Below are 15,942 nucleotides of genomic sequence, written 5' to 3'. Positions count from 1 at the left end.
CACGTCTATTTAGAGCTAAGCATGTCACAGGTAAAATATACTGAAATATCGTCATACGGTGTTGTAATAGTCAGCACAGGTTATTCTTCACTGTAATCCACTAGCTTGTGTGGTAGACGCGAACGCGTGATATTGGCACTTCGTGTTTATAATCACTTATTGTTAAAAACATTTGACATATTTCGGTATATTCCTTACGTTTGCTGGGGTTCAACCCTCGGCGAATGGGGACAGACACTCAGCCAGTACGATATTCTTATTCCCGCTACACCATTACGACAACCACACTGTTCACAGACTCACCTGCGTCTCACAACAATAACACGCAGGGGGTGAACTAGGTGCTTAACTATCCATTCTTGCTGTATCCCTGACTTTTGCGAGTAAAATATGCTTAACTTCGAGTAATAAACCTCGGATCCCTTACAACTTCCTTCACAAACTGTGCGTTAAACGCATCTTTGAGTCGTCACTGTACTTGACGCCTCTGTTTCATTTGGACAGAGACAAGCCGGCCGGGGTGGCCGAGCGGTTCTACGCGCTACAGTCTGGAACCGCGTGACCGCTACGGTCGCAGGTTCGAATCCTGCCTCGTGCATGGATGTGTGTGATGTCCTTAGGTTAGTTAGGTTTAAGTAGCTCTAAATTCTAGGGGACTGATGACCTCAGAAGTTAAGTCCCATAGTGCTCTGAGCCATTTGAACCATTTGACAGAGACAAAATTGCGGCTCGTCGGACGACACACTACCAGCCTCTAGTCAGCTAATCTCCAGTTTATGTGTTGTTGGGCCGATTGAACGATTGAAGGTGGGCGGCTTAATGCGCCACGGTGTGAAGGTGACCTTCAGCGCCGTACCAGAATACGAATGTCTGCTACATGCTGTTCCCTTAGCTAGGGGACTTGTTGACTTGGACCTGCATTCACATAAGACCACAGTTACTACACCATTTTCTTTTTATTTTGTGTATTTGTGTGTGTGTGGGTTAGGGATGGAGGGGTGGGAAAGTGCATTCCTGTTCAACAGTCCGGATTTTGACCAAACCGTAGCCGTGTGGATCAAGTACTTTCATCGACAACTCACGCAGAAACTGGCTTCAAGAAACAACTAAAGACTTATTCCTTTTTCCTGATTTGTCTGCGATTTATGATATACCATCTGGAGGCACGATGTTTTTATCAGCTGCTCCGTGTATCTACAGAAGAATAGCACCATTTCATTAACAGTAAGCTGACTGACAGACCATTCCAGATAATTATAAGCAACACCACTAGTGACCAGCAGACTCAACAATGGCCTACCTCAAGGATCAGTTCTAGCTCCGCTGCTCTTTAGCTTGTAAATTGCCAGCCACTCTGTCCAGGACGTTTTTTTTTAATGATGATGACTGGATGACAGCAACACAGGACAGACAAATCGAGGTCGCTGGACGTATGTTAACAAAAGACCTAAGTGTAATGTGACAATATTTTCGTAAATGGCAGCTTCAAATGAACCATAAAAAAACTGATTCTACTTGCTTTCATCAGAATAATATCCTAGCCGACCGTGAACTGGACACATTTTTCGGCAGTAATCGCCTGGCTCATAACAAAGTTCCACGACACATTGGTGATGTACTTGACAGAACGTTGTCATTCGAACGGAGTCCAAATAACTGCAACTAAATAGAGGTCAAGGAAAAATACTCTGCAAAACATATGTGGTACGATATGGGATTCTGGATCTTCAACCTTACAATCATCCACCCTTGGCCTTTTCCACTCGTCACACGAGTATTGCAGCCCTGCCTGGAAGAAAAGCAGCCACATGAAGCTGGGATATGCACAGCTGAATCAGACAATGCGTATTGTTACTGGCACAATCAAATCTACTCCAGTACTTTGGCTACCTGCCCTGAGCCGCATCCCACCACCTATCCTGAGAAGACAGAATAATCTTCTGAGGGAATATAAGAAAATCTGCAACAACCAGAAATTTCCCATCCATGACACACCTGCTATCTGAATCAACAGACTCTGCTGCAGACATTCCCTACTCATAACAGCTAGCAACCTGGTGAACCATAACGTTAACCTCCACAGAGTTTGGACGCAGCAATGATATAAACCTCTACCAGAGCACCAGGGCTGTGCCCAAGCCAACGAAAAACAGTGGGAACTTGATCTATCTCTGCCAAAGAGTATAGTAACAGGATCCAGAACCATGGGAGGTGCAGCGACCTACTGTACGGATTGGGAAACACTACCACTGTGGACTGCTCCTGTGACTTCCCAACGCAGACTGTCAGACTTATTGTTGATGAGCGCTTTCAAAATTCTTACCCTGTAAACACTCGGTCTTCTTGACCGCCAAAGCGGATGTGATAAATTATTTAAATAACATGTCTGTAACTTTGTAAATTATGTAGGTCTACATGTTTATATCTCTAAAGTGGTATTAACAGCTATGTGGATATAACAATAATTATACCAATAATTATATGAATTGCATTCAGTAAATAATACAACATTTTTTTTCTGAAATCAGATTGGTTCTATTGAGCATTCCAATATACCACATTGCCCCCATACGCCTTTGGTTACAAACCCTGTTTTTCAACATAATCTGCGTTCAGTGCGATGTACTTACGCCACCTTACGGGGAGGGTTTATAAGTCTGCGTGGTACTGTAAGTAGGCTGTTTAGGTTTTTATGTTGGTAACGCCATGTAGCGCTCTATATGAAAATCACTGACTGTATGGTGTGAAGGCTGTGGTTGGTTTGCGTTGTTGGAGTAATATTCGCCATTGTAGTGTTGGGCAGCTGGATGTCAACAGCGCGTAGCGTTGCGCAGTTGGAGGTGAGCCGCCAGCACTGGTGGATGTGGGGAGAGACATGGCAGAGTTTTGAGAGCGGACGATCTGGAAATTTGTAAGACTGGATGTCATGAACTCAAATATATATTATGACTTTTGAACACTTTTAAGGTAAATACATTGTTTATACTCTATCAAAATCTTTCATTTGCTAACTATGCCTATCAGTAGTTAGTACTTTCAGTAGTTGGAATCTTTTATTTAGTTGGCAATAGTGGCGCTCGCTGTATTGCAGTAGCTCGAGTAACGAAGATTTTTGTGAGATAAGTGATTTGTGAAAGGTATAGGTTAATGTTAGTCAGGGCCATTCTTTTGTAGGGATTATCGAAAGTCAGATTGCGTTGCGCTAAAAATATTGTGTGTCAGTTTAAGCACAGTGATCTATAATTTTTCTAAGGGGACGTTTCATATGGCAACCCTTAGCCGAGGATACCTCACTGGAATCTTCTGATTTTTTCTTGTAGTTTGTGTAATTAGTGTAGATATTGTTTATTGATAGCGCGTAATTATAGAGAGAATTTCCTTTGTAGTTGTAGTTTTTCATTGTTGTACAGTAAAACAGTTGTGGCATGCATGTAGATTTACTCCAAGTACTTCGCAGCTGCGCTTGCAATTAACTAGATATTATTTTCAGTGCTATGTTAATGTGTTTTCTTATTTTGCTCTTCAAATTGTGCTCTTCTGTGTTATCGTGTGAAATATTGTGACAATAATGGCGTGTGAAAAACGTAACACTAGGCTCCGAAGTAAACTGAGAAATAATAGTGACGACGAGCGTAGCTTATCAGCACCACTGTGTAATGAACTAACAGATATTCAAAGTGGTTATTTGGTAATTGTTCATTGGGAAATGGAGCGGGCGGCAAATAATGGCGTAGACAGTGAAACAATTAGTGAACAGGGAAGCATTATCGATCGATCGGTCGGCAACAGCTTGCCACAGGAATCCGAAATGACAGGACACAATATCGCAAATACTGTAGATTCAGGTTTTGGGTCCTCACCGTTTTCTCAAATAAGTCAAGAAACATTTTCTGCTTGTCAAAATGTGAATGTTGGCGGTGCAAATGCACTGTCGAAAAGCATAGAGGAACAGATTCCAGACACAAATACATTGTTATTGCAATCAGTGCAACAAATGAAGCAAAATCAGAGACAAACACAGCAACAGTTAGACACAATGGGACAAAATCTTCAAAAGTTAGACACAATGGAACAAAATCTTCACACCACGCTTGAACAAACACGTGAAGATTTAACTACTGAGTTACATAACATCGAATCGAAATGTGAAAAAGTCTGTAATGACGTAAAAACACAAATTTGTGAGCATTTTCAAGCTATTTTTTCGCGGCACGAAAATGCATTACAGAATCACGAAGCAGCCACAAAATAACTGCAAACTATTGTTCATGAAAATCACGAGACCTTGCGGGCTAAAATTGACTCAGTTGCATCTACCGATTCGGTTACACTACTTGCAAAAGCTCAGGAAAACTTAAAGGACACAGTAGATACTCCGAAAATTGGTTCAGAACGACACATGGAGGAAATTAGTTCATTATCAGAGAAAGTAGTCGAACTTTCGGATCAGCTAAATAATTTATCTACGAAGGTAGATGATAATCTGAATGACACAAGACCGGTAGTCTTTAATGATACAGAAGAGTATGAACAAATTAGGAAATTCAAATAAAAATCAGAATCAAATTAATATGCAACACCAAAGAGAAATCCGGGAAGTACAAGATCAGTTGACACAGGTAATACAAGAATTACATATTTCAAATGACACTCGCGGTCCAACACGGGAAGAGGGACTTAGAAATACGGAAAAGCCACATAATAATAACACAGAGCATTTCGGAAATTATGAAAGAAGTTGGCAAAGTACACCGAATTTTGAGATGGAACCGCCGAATCGACGTAACAATGACCGACACGCGACTCGCCGATGTGATGATTTTGACTATAAGCTGTTTAATACTACACGTATATTCAAAACATTTAAGAATTCCGGCAACGACATTCATCCACAAGCGTGGCTTCATCAATTCTCTCATTGTTTTCCTCCCAACTGGTCATTAGAGCACAGATTAGAATTTATGTGTGGCTACTTAGAGAATGAACCAGCTGTAAGAAAGCGATCGGTCATTCAGGATTGTCACAGTGAAGGAGAATTTTCTCATGCCTTCGTCTCAGCGTATTGGTCTCAAACTACACAAGACCGAGTAAAACATAGCATCATAATGACGAAACATTTCGAACAATCTGAATTTTCCAGTCTTGTGAAATATTTTGAAGACATGTTGCACAAGAATCAGTACCTGTCAAACCCATACAGCCCCTTAGAACTCATCTGCATTTGCTTAATCAAATTGCCTGAACATTTAGGACATATTATTTTGGCAGGACGTTGCAAAGACGACATTGAAGCTTTTCAGGGACTCTTACAAGAATTAGAAATTGACACTGACAATCGTGGAACGCGAAAACAGGAACCCAACTACTACACATCCGTCACAATTTCGTGATGACAGAAATAATAACTGGACACGACAAGGCTATTCTTACAACGCAAATCGTGAACAAAACAGACACCACCCATATGACAACCACTGGAAGAGTTATAGTTATAGAGAAAGATCGCATTTCCTTAGTAATGAATATGACAAGAGATAATCATAGAAACAGACAATATGGCAACCAGAACCATTATTATCATGGGAGACAGAATAACTTCAGACGCAACGGTCCACCGTGAAGTGATAATTCAGGGAGAAATTCTCCACCACTTAACCGACAAGAAAGAAACTACAGGAACCACCGACATGACGACAGACGATATAATCATAACGACAGACCTGAATTTCATCAGAACAGGCGGGATTCAAACAGGGCTGGGCCCTCTCGGCAAGGTGAATTTTAAGAAGTTAGGTCTCCTAATCCTAATAACGATGCACGCCAACAAATAGATAGCAGACAATGACTCACACCGCAGGCAGCCACGTGCGCCGGCTGGCTCAGAGAAAAATAACATAGACGCTGCAGAAAAATTCAGTATTCTTCACCGACGTATACTGCATGATAATTGCTTTCAAGTTGAAACTCTGAGTGCTACGAAGAGTAAAGGATTGCACCACATTTCACATGTGAAACCGTTTATTGAGAGATAACCTGCTTTTTAACATTGTCTTTGCCATAAAACTTTTCACTTCACGTTACCAGTATGCTTTGTCAGACTTAGAAACTGTTAACATGCAACAATGCTTGAAGTTAAATACCCATTCAAGATTCAAGAGAACTTGTTTAAACAGAAATTACGAATGCATTGTTATAGTGAACAGACGACACAGTGCTGTCATTTGTACATTCTTGCTTGTTAGTTGCACGATTACGCAACGAATATATGGCTTACATACTTAGAACATATACTGCTAATGAGTTTTTAAAAATGCAACATTTTGGTTTACTTGAAAAGACAATCTTTACTTGAAGTACTTTCTGTGAGATTAAAGATGACTTAGCTTTTGGTTTCTTTGACAGCTACACGATTATATCACGACGCTACTAATGTGTGACACAATTTACATTGTTGCTTTTATGCTGTATCTGTTTTATATCTGCACAGTTTTTCAGAATTCTTCTGGAAAGTAAAACATGTTTTAGTAGTAACTTTTGTGGTATAGCTACAATGAGACAGCCATTTTCGTAGCACAACAATATACTATAGTATAGTACTTTCTTGATCACGGTACTGTACGTAATAATTACGATATCTATACGCATAGCATTTCACTTTTGTTTATTACGAGGGAAGTAGATTGACTTCTACAGAACTTTGCTTATGGACGACGATAATTACGGCACTTGGCATATTTTTACCATTAAGTAATGACAGAGATTACCTTACAACAAGACGCACAGTTTAGCGCTGCAGTACACATATTTGAGTGATTAAGTTTGTATTTAGAACATTTATTTTTAAAGATTTTTGAATTACAATGATAAATTTCATTCCATTGCTGTAATCTGTAACACCTGAGGGTATAAATACATTAATTCTCAGGGGGGTACACACTTACTTTGTGTACCATGTGTTTGGCAAGCACAAGGAGCCTTAGCTAATATGGTATTTGCTTATACAATTTTACACATCGGTACCATATTTCTCTAACACAGAATTACACAGCTATCTGATTATTTGACAGAGAAACAAACATTCTTTTTACTACGTCAGTGACAGATGTTTACGCAATTACACCGTTGGATAACTTCACACTTATGAAATTGTATTTTGTCTGTACTCTGTGAACTGTTCATATTTTTTCAGAACCATTGTGATATTATGAGATCTTTGAATGATGTATTTGGTATGGGATCATGATCATTAAAGTACGTTTGATGTAGATGACACTATTGAAATGAGCAGAGAATTTTTTTTAGGTTTTGAAATTATTGCAGAAAGCTATGACGATTTTGAGATTTGACTGAGGTGTTATGATGTTATTGTTATGATGATGATGTGTATTATGCTGTTGAGGTATGATCAATAAGCTGATGCTATATGAGGAATTTGATTATGCTACGTATTTATTATGGTGAAATATTGAAGAAGTGTCGACAAATATGCATATGTGTAATAAGGTAGGGAGTAATGAGTAGTGGTTAGGGACTCTGATTTGTGAAAAAGGATGTTGGAAACCAAGAATCGTACTTTAAGAGTTATGAAATGTGTGTATATACGTGAATGTGTCACAATGCCAGCGAAAATTTTTTGGACACTGTTATATTTAAAGTTTTTTGTTTCTACACATTTCTACCGTAATTTCTCGACTTGTGAAATTTTCTTTGTATCAGACTGTCACTGTAGCGGAAAATGATGTCGTAAATATTTCGGTAAGGAAGGTAGGTCACCTTGATGTAATGCACGGTAAGCACCCAGCTGTGCGACAGTTGCCGGGAAAAAAGCCACTAGTGTGTGCCTTTCAGAGGCACAGGTGGAGAAAAAAAAGGGCCCATTATCCTCGCTATTGACATTTCTTTATAGAAAGCATCGCAATTACGACACACTCAAACTTGAAAACTTATGATTACACTGAGGAACTCTTAATTTATGATATTTACTAAAATGCCTAATGAAATGGTGAGAAACATTTTACATCTACTGTCTTTCTAGTTGAGAGATTTTTTTTACTGCCTTTGGAGACGCCATTTGCCTAGTGAATGATGTTTCAAACCTTGCCTTATGTATTTATTTGCTCATTTTGTTTAATATCTAATTTCTAGCTGCACTGCAGCATTGGTTAAAATAAAATTTTATAGAAGTACTAATATAGATATTTTATGCCTACAGATCCAGTAAATAATAACTTTATGATCTACTTAAAAAAAACGAGGGAGCACAAAAAGACATTTTCCCTTACAGGAATTGCATGCATAATTTTTGTCAATGACTGGTAACATTTTAGTAGTGTAAGTTAAGGTGATACATCACTCTAGTGTTAAATTCTGACATAGGTATTAGACATTTCATATCTTTACTGTAATATTTTTTCTGCTTGAGCTTTATCATGCTTAGCTATAAGTTACTGCATTTTTTTGCTGTTGTTTGCCAGGCATAGTTCTACTGAATTTTATCTTGTGTTAAGCCAGTTTTACTACTGATTTATTTTTCTTGTTTGCTGCACAGTGCCTTATATTAGTTGTAATATTGCAATTGCTTTGTTAATTTAGATTTACTGCTGCTAGCTTTGCCAATTTGCATTTTTTTGTCATTGCTGTTTGTGTTAATTATTTTGTACTGCTGCATTGCCTTGTCCCTTAGTATATATATCTCAGCTCAGTAGATTTAAGTTAGCTTAAGAGGGGGTAGACTATATAAGAAACTAACTATGGAGAATAGGGAAAGAATGCATTGAGATGTTATGTAAAAAATATTTGGGCCAAAATGAGTATTGTGCACTGAGAAATAATTATTTTGAAAGAAATATGAATAGAATACAGAAAGCAGGTATAGATAGGACTTTTTGGGAATAATGATGAATGAAGGGAGATCTCCAAGAAGTAAAGAAAGTTTTGTTTGTAAAATACTGCTGTAAAACACACCCTGTCCTTTTCTTTTTGTATTATTCGGCTATGTGTTTGTGTCCCCCCATGAACCATGGACCTTGCCGTTGGTGGGGAGGCTTGCGTGCCTCAGCGATACAGATTGCCATACCATAGGTGTAACCACAACGGAGGAGTATCTGTTGAGAGGCCAGACAAACGTGTGGCTCCTGAAGAGGGGCAGCAGCCTTTTCAGTAGTTGCAAGGGCAACTTTCTGGATGATTGACTGATCTGGCCTTGGAACAATAACCAAAACGGCCTTGCTGTGCTGGTACTGCGAACGGCTGAAAGCAAGGGGAAACTACGGCTGTAATTTTTCCCGAGGGAATGCAGCTTTACTGTATGATTAAATGATGATGGCGTCCTCTTGGGTAAAATATTCCGGAGGTAAAATAGTCCCCCATTCGGATCCCCGGGCAGGGACTACTCAAGAGGATGTCGTTATCAGGAGAAAGAAAACTGGCGTTTAACGGATCGGAGCGTGGAATGTCAGATCCCTTAATCGGGCAGGTAGGTTAGAAAATTTAAAAAGGGAAATGGATAGGTGAAAGTTAGATATAGTGGGAATTAGTGAAGTTCAGTGGCAGGAGGAACAAGACTTCTGGTCAGGTGACTACAGGGTTATAAACACAAAATCAAATAGTGGTAATGCAGGAGTAGGTTTAATAATGAATAGGAAAATAGGAATGCGGGTAAGCTACTACAAACAGCATAGTGAACGCATTATTGTGACCAAGATAGATACGAAGCCCACACCTGCTACAGTAGTACAAGTTTATATGCCAACTATCTCTGCAGATGATGAAAAAATTGAAGAAATGTATGATGAAATAAAAGAAATTATTCAGATAGTGAAGGGTGACGAAAATTTAATAGACATGGGTGACTGGAATTCGGTAGTAGGAAAAGGGAGAGAAGGAAACGTAGTAGGTGAATATGGATTGGGGCTAAGAAATGAAAGAGGAAGCCGCCTGGTAGAATTTTGCACAGAGCATAACTTAATCATAGCTAACACTTGGTTCAAGAATCATAAAAGAAGGCTGTATACGTGGAAGAAGCCTGGAGATACTGACAGATTTCAGATAGATTATATAATGGTAAGACAGAGATTTAGGAACCAGATTATAAATTGTAAGACATTTCCAGGGGCAGATGTGGACTCTGACCACAATCTATTGGTTATGAACTGTAGATTAAAACTGAAGAAACTGCAAAAAGGCGGGAATTTAAGGAGATGGGACCTGGATAAACTGAAAGAACCAGAGGTTGTACAGAGTTTCAGGGAGAGCATAAGGGAACAATTGACAGGAATGGGGGAAAGAAATACAGTAGAAGAAGAATGGGTAGCTTTGAGGGATGATGTAGTGAAGGCAGCAAAGGATCAAGTAAGTAAAAAGACGAGGGCTAGTAGAAATCCTTGGGTAACAGAAGAAATATAGAATTTAATTGATGAGAGGAGAAAATAAATAAATGCAGTAAATGAAGCAGGCAAAAAGGAATACAAACGTCTCAAAAATGAGATCGACAGGAAGTGCAAAATGGTTAAGCAAGGATGGCTAGAGGACAAATGTAAGGATGTAGAGGCCTACCTCACTAGGGGTAATATAGATACTGCCTACAGAAAAATGAAAGAGACCTTTGGAGATAAGAGAACCACTTGTATGAACATCAAGAGCTCGGATGGAAACCCAGTTCTAAGAAAAGAAGGGAAAGCAGAAAGGTGGAAGGATTATATAGAGGGTCTTTACAAGGGCGATGTATTTGAGGACAATTTTATGGAAATGGAAGAGGATGTAGATGAAGATGAAATGGGAGATTCTTCAAGAAGAATATCATACTTCCAATCCCAAAGAAAACAGGTGTTGACAGATGTGAAAATTACCGAACTATCAGTTTAATAAGTCACAGCTGCAAAATACTAATGCGGATTCTTTACAGGCGAGTGGAAAAACTGGTAGAAGCCGACCTCGGGGAAGATCAGTTTGGATTCCGTAGAAATATTGGAACACGTGAGGCAATACTGACCCTACGACTTATCTTAGAAGCTAGATTAAGGAAGGGCAAACATACGTTTCTAGCATTTGTAGACTTACAGAAAGCTTTTGACAATGTTGACTGGAATACTCTCTTTCAAATTCTGAAGGTGGCAGGGGTAAAATACAGGGAGAGAAAGGCTATTTACAATTTGTACAGAAACCAGATGGCAGTTACGAGAGTCGAGGGACATCAATGGGAAGCAGTGGTTGAGAAGGGAGTGAGACAGGGTTGAACTCTCTCCCCGATGTTATTCAATCTGTATATTGAGCAAGCAGTGAGGGAAACAAAAGAAAAATTCGGAGTAGGTATTAAAATCCATGGAGAAGAAATAAAAACTTCGAGGTTCGCCGATGACATCGTAATTCTGTCAGAGACAGCAAAGAACTTGGAAGAGCAGTTGAACGGAATGGATAGTATCTTGAACGGTGGATATAAGATGAACATCAACAAAAGCGAAACGAGGATAATGGAATGTAGTCGAATTAAGTCAGGTGATGCTGAGGGAATTAGATTAGGAAATGAGACACTTGCATTGTTGGAGTAATAATCGCCATTGTAATGTTGGGCAGCTGGATGTCAACAGCGCGTAGCGTTGCGCAGTTCGAGGTGAACCGCCAGCACTGGTGGATGTGGGGAGAGACATGGCAGAGTATTGAGAGCGGACGATCTGGAAATTTGTAAGACTGGATGTCATGAACTCAAATATATATTATGACTTTTGAACACTTTTAAGGTAAATACATTGTTTATTCTCTATCAAAATCTTTCATTTGCTAACTATGCCTATCAGTAGTTAGTACTTTCAGTAGTTAGAATCTTTTATTTAGTTGGCAGTAGTGGCGCTCGCTGTATTGCGGTAGCTCGAGTAACGATGATTTTGTGAAAGGTATAGGTTAATGTTAGTCAGGGCCATTCTTTTGATTATTGAAAGTCAGATTGCGTTGCGCTAAAAATATTATGTGTCAGTTTAAGCACATTCATCTATAATTTTTCTAAGGGGACGTTTCAGTACCACCCTACTAGTTGACGTCGGTGCCAATGTCTTGCTGCAACAATAACCTACCCATCACTCACGTACCTCAGAGAGTATCCTTCATTGGGTCAAACAAATGAAAGTCGGTGGAGAGTGCAAGATCCGAGCTGTAGGGTGGACGGGGGAGAACAGTGCAATGAAGTATTCTGAGTTCGTCTCGCGAGCGCAGATTTTCTTGTGGCCTTGCGTTGTCATGGGAAACGAGAAGTTCATTTGGGTTTTTATGGCGACGAACACGCTGAAGTGGTTTCTCAGTTTTTTGAGGGAAGCACAGTACATTTCAGAGTTGATCGTTGCAGCATGACGGGGGACATCAGACAGGATAATCCCTCCAGATTCTCAGAAGGTCATCGCCATTAGCTTTCCGGCTGAGGATGCCGCCTTGAACTTCTTCTTCGAAGTAGAGTTGTTGTAGTGCAACGCCATGGATTGCCGTTTTGTTTACGGTTCGAGGTCATGAACCCATGCTTCATCGCCTGTGACGAGTTCGACAAAAAAATTTCACCATCAGTCTTGCAACATGCAAGCAGTTCTGCACACATTGTCTTCCGTTGTTCTTCCTGGTCTTCTATTAGGAGGCGAGGGACCCGGCGAGCATGGCTTGAGTACCCCAACTGGTGGAGGACTGCGTCAGCACGAATAAGAGTGTCCACACGTTCCAGCGTTGCAGGCTGGCTGGCACGCGGGATATCGGGCAGGTTTGCGCGATCTTGTTGCAGTGGCGACAGACGCGTCGCCCAGCGACTCGCCGTGCTTTTGTTCACTGCTAGGGCTCCGTAGGCATTCTGCGACCTCCTATGAAGGGCTGCGATGCTTTGGTTTTCCACCAAAGGAATCTCAATAATAGCTCTCTGCTTGGAAGGTGCTTCCGTCACAGATGCCATTTTGGACGCTACTTACAGTACCATCATCTATCGGAAGTTCGTGAAACTATCGGAGCTGAAGTGGGAATATTTCACGATGGCCCACAACAGATTATGCATTTTTTGAAGTGAGACTGACGAGAAAAGAAAGTGGTGCATTACTATGATAACGATACCACAGATTCGCTGTTCGTTTGAACCGAACGTCCTAGCGCGCTGGCAGTGGGGAAGAGGGTATCGTAGGGGGGAATTGTGGCCGGCGTGCGGTACTATTGAACCTTCACGTCCACTAGAGGGCTGCGAGAATGGAAAATTAATGAGCAAATAGCCTAACATAGAAATGGACAAATCGGGGAAGTTACAGGAGGAGGAGGAGATTAGTGTTTAACGTCCCGTCGACAACGAGGTCATTAGAGACGGAGCGCAAGCTCGGGTGAGGGAAGGATGGGGAAGGAAATCGGCCGTGCCCTTTCAAAGGAACCATCCCGGCATTTGCCTGAAGGGATTTAGGGAAATCACGGAAAACCTAAATCAGGATGGCCGGAGACGGGATTGAACCGTCGTCCTCCCGAATGCGAGTCCAGTGTGCTAACCACTGCGCCACCTCGCTCGGTGGGGAAGTTACACCACGAGTATCTGGTGCGCTTTGAAGCTGCAGCAAAGTCCTTTGCGTTACTCATGTCAGGAAACAACTACAGATCAGTGAGACACGGGGATGCGTTTGCCGGGCAAACAGATACGCCGTGCCTGTCTGGTGCACGAGTTCGCGGTGTTTTGCTTGCCGACCGCGAGCGGTGCGTAAATCAACATGCCTTGACAGCCGCTTGGCAACCGGTTCGCGGTAATACTGTGACCACACTGAGAATTCATTAATGGAGTATAATCTAGTCTAGTGCAGCAGCTTTGCGGACGTCACTTAGCCACCTGGTAGACACGCTATTAGGAGCAACCCTCTCGTTTACCTGTACGTCAGACACTGAAGATTACCGACTGCGCTCAACTACTTGTTCGCATAGCGTTATGAGTGTTTCATCAGCATCAAAAAATTAAACTAACGGAGAAATGTGTTCTATTAAACTCTGCCTCTAAACTGTCGTTAGCGTACCAACAGCTGTTAGTAACTGCGAGTTACTCCAAAAGTCACTACGTGAACTTCTACGTCTGTATCACCCTTCGCAATCCACCTAATGGTGTGTGGCGCAGGGTACTTTTTGTACCGCTGACTGAGCCCTCCAACTCTGTTCCAGTCACGAACAGCGCGTAGGAAGAGTGATTGTAGGTAAGCCTCTGTACTGGCTCTAATTTCTCGAATTTTCTGCTCGTGGTCACTACGCGAGACGTGTGTCGGGGGAAGTAATATGTTGTCCGATTCTTTCCGGCAAGTGCTCTCTCGAAATTTCAATAGTAAATCTCTCCGTGATGCACGACGCCTCTCTTGTAACGTCTGCCAATGGAGTTCATTGACTACTCCGTAATGTTCTCGTGCCGACAAAACGATCCCGTGGCGAAACGTGCCGCTCTTCGTTGGCTCTTCTCCATCTCTCAGTCGGTTTGTAACGGGACATTCCCCTCTAGCATTACTTTTCCTCAACAATAGTTGTCGCTACCACTGTTATGTTTAGAATTTTGTACAGATAAATATTACATCAGTTGCTTTTTCCAAAACTGTCATATAATTTTATACACAATACGTTATTTCGAGCTAAAATTTATAAAAAGGAATTACTTTATAAAATATTTTAGTCTTGATGTTATAATCGATAAGTACTAGTTCTGAATGTACAGCTAAAATTATTTTCTTAGAGACATTTGAAATTACGAATTATTGGCAGACTTAAAAGTTCTGTTATTAATTACGCAATCCTGTACTGTGTACCGTGTTTATTTCTGATTCTTTTATGAAATAATAATCGAAAATAGTAAAGTAACCGAAACTAGTAGAAATTCCTTTGTTAAGAAAACCCTTTGGAATATTGTTATTTCCGCAAAGTGTGGGAGCCGTAATCATGCCTCTAAATGTGATCGGACGTATTTTTGTATTTTTGTGCTATAATTTCGGCTTTGTTAATGAGAAAAATAAAAAAACTTTATGATATACTAAAAGGTGAGAAAGTATATTTACGTAAAAAAATGCTGCAACAACGATCTTCAGATTTATTTACTCCAAACAAACCGTGAGAATCTGATGCGAGAATTTCAGCTTCAAGAATCAGACCCCTAGACAAGAAGAACTGGAGCCATCTCAACATGACAATGTAAGTAAACTAGAAAGTTTTTTGTGATCTTCGCTCCTCTCAAGCCTTCATAAAAGACTTTGCTTATTAATTACTTGGACTGGAAATTGTTTAATGTCTAATGATTAGAAAAGATATCTGAATGGTGCGAAAATTGGCAGTTAACCCTAAATAACGAAAAGTGTGAGGTCATCCACATGAGTGCTAAAAGGAATTCGTTAAACTTCGGTTACACCATGAATCAGTCTAATCTAAAAGCCGTAAATTCAACTAAATACCTAGGTATTACAATTACAAACAACTTAAATTGGAAGGAACACATAGAAGATGTTGTAGGGAAGGCTAACCAAAGACTGCGTTTTATTGGCAGCACACTTAGAAAATGTAACAGATCTACTAAGGAGACTGCCTACACTACGCTTGTTCGTCCTCTTTTAGAATACTGTTGTGCGGTATGGGTTCCTTACCAGATAGGACTGATGGAGTACATCGAAAAAGTTCAAAGAAGGAAAGAGCGTTTTGTATTGTCGCGAAATATGGGAGAGAGTGTCACAGAAATGGTACAGGATTTGGGCTGGACATCATTAAAAGAAAGGCGTATTTCGTTGCGACGGAATCTTCTCACGAAATTCCAAACACCAATTTTCTCCTCCGAATACGAAAATATTTTGTTGACACCGACCTACATATTGACAAACGATCACTACGATAAAAGAAGGGAAATCAGAGCTCGTACGGAAAGATATAGGTGTTCGTTCTTTCCGTGCGCTATACGAGATTGGAGTAACAGAGAACTGTAAAGGTGGTTAG

The sequence above is a fragment of the Schistocerca americana genome, chromosome 6 (assembly GCF_021461395.2).
Source record: "Schistocerca americana isolate TAMUIC-IGC-003095 chromosome 6, iqSchAmer2.1, whole genome shotgun sequence".
NCBI classification, from domain to species: domain Eukaryota; kingdom Metazoa; phylum Arthropoda; class Insecta; order Orthoptera; family Acrididae; genus Schistocerca; species Schistocerca americana.
Note: the sequence above shows the minus strand (reverse complement) of the source record.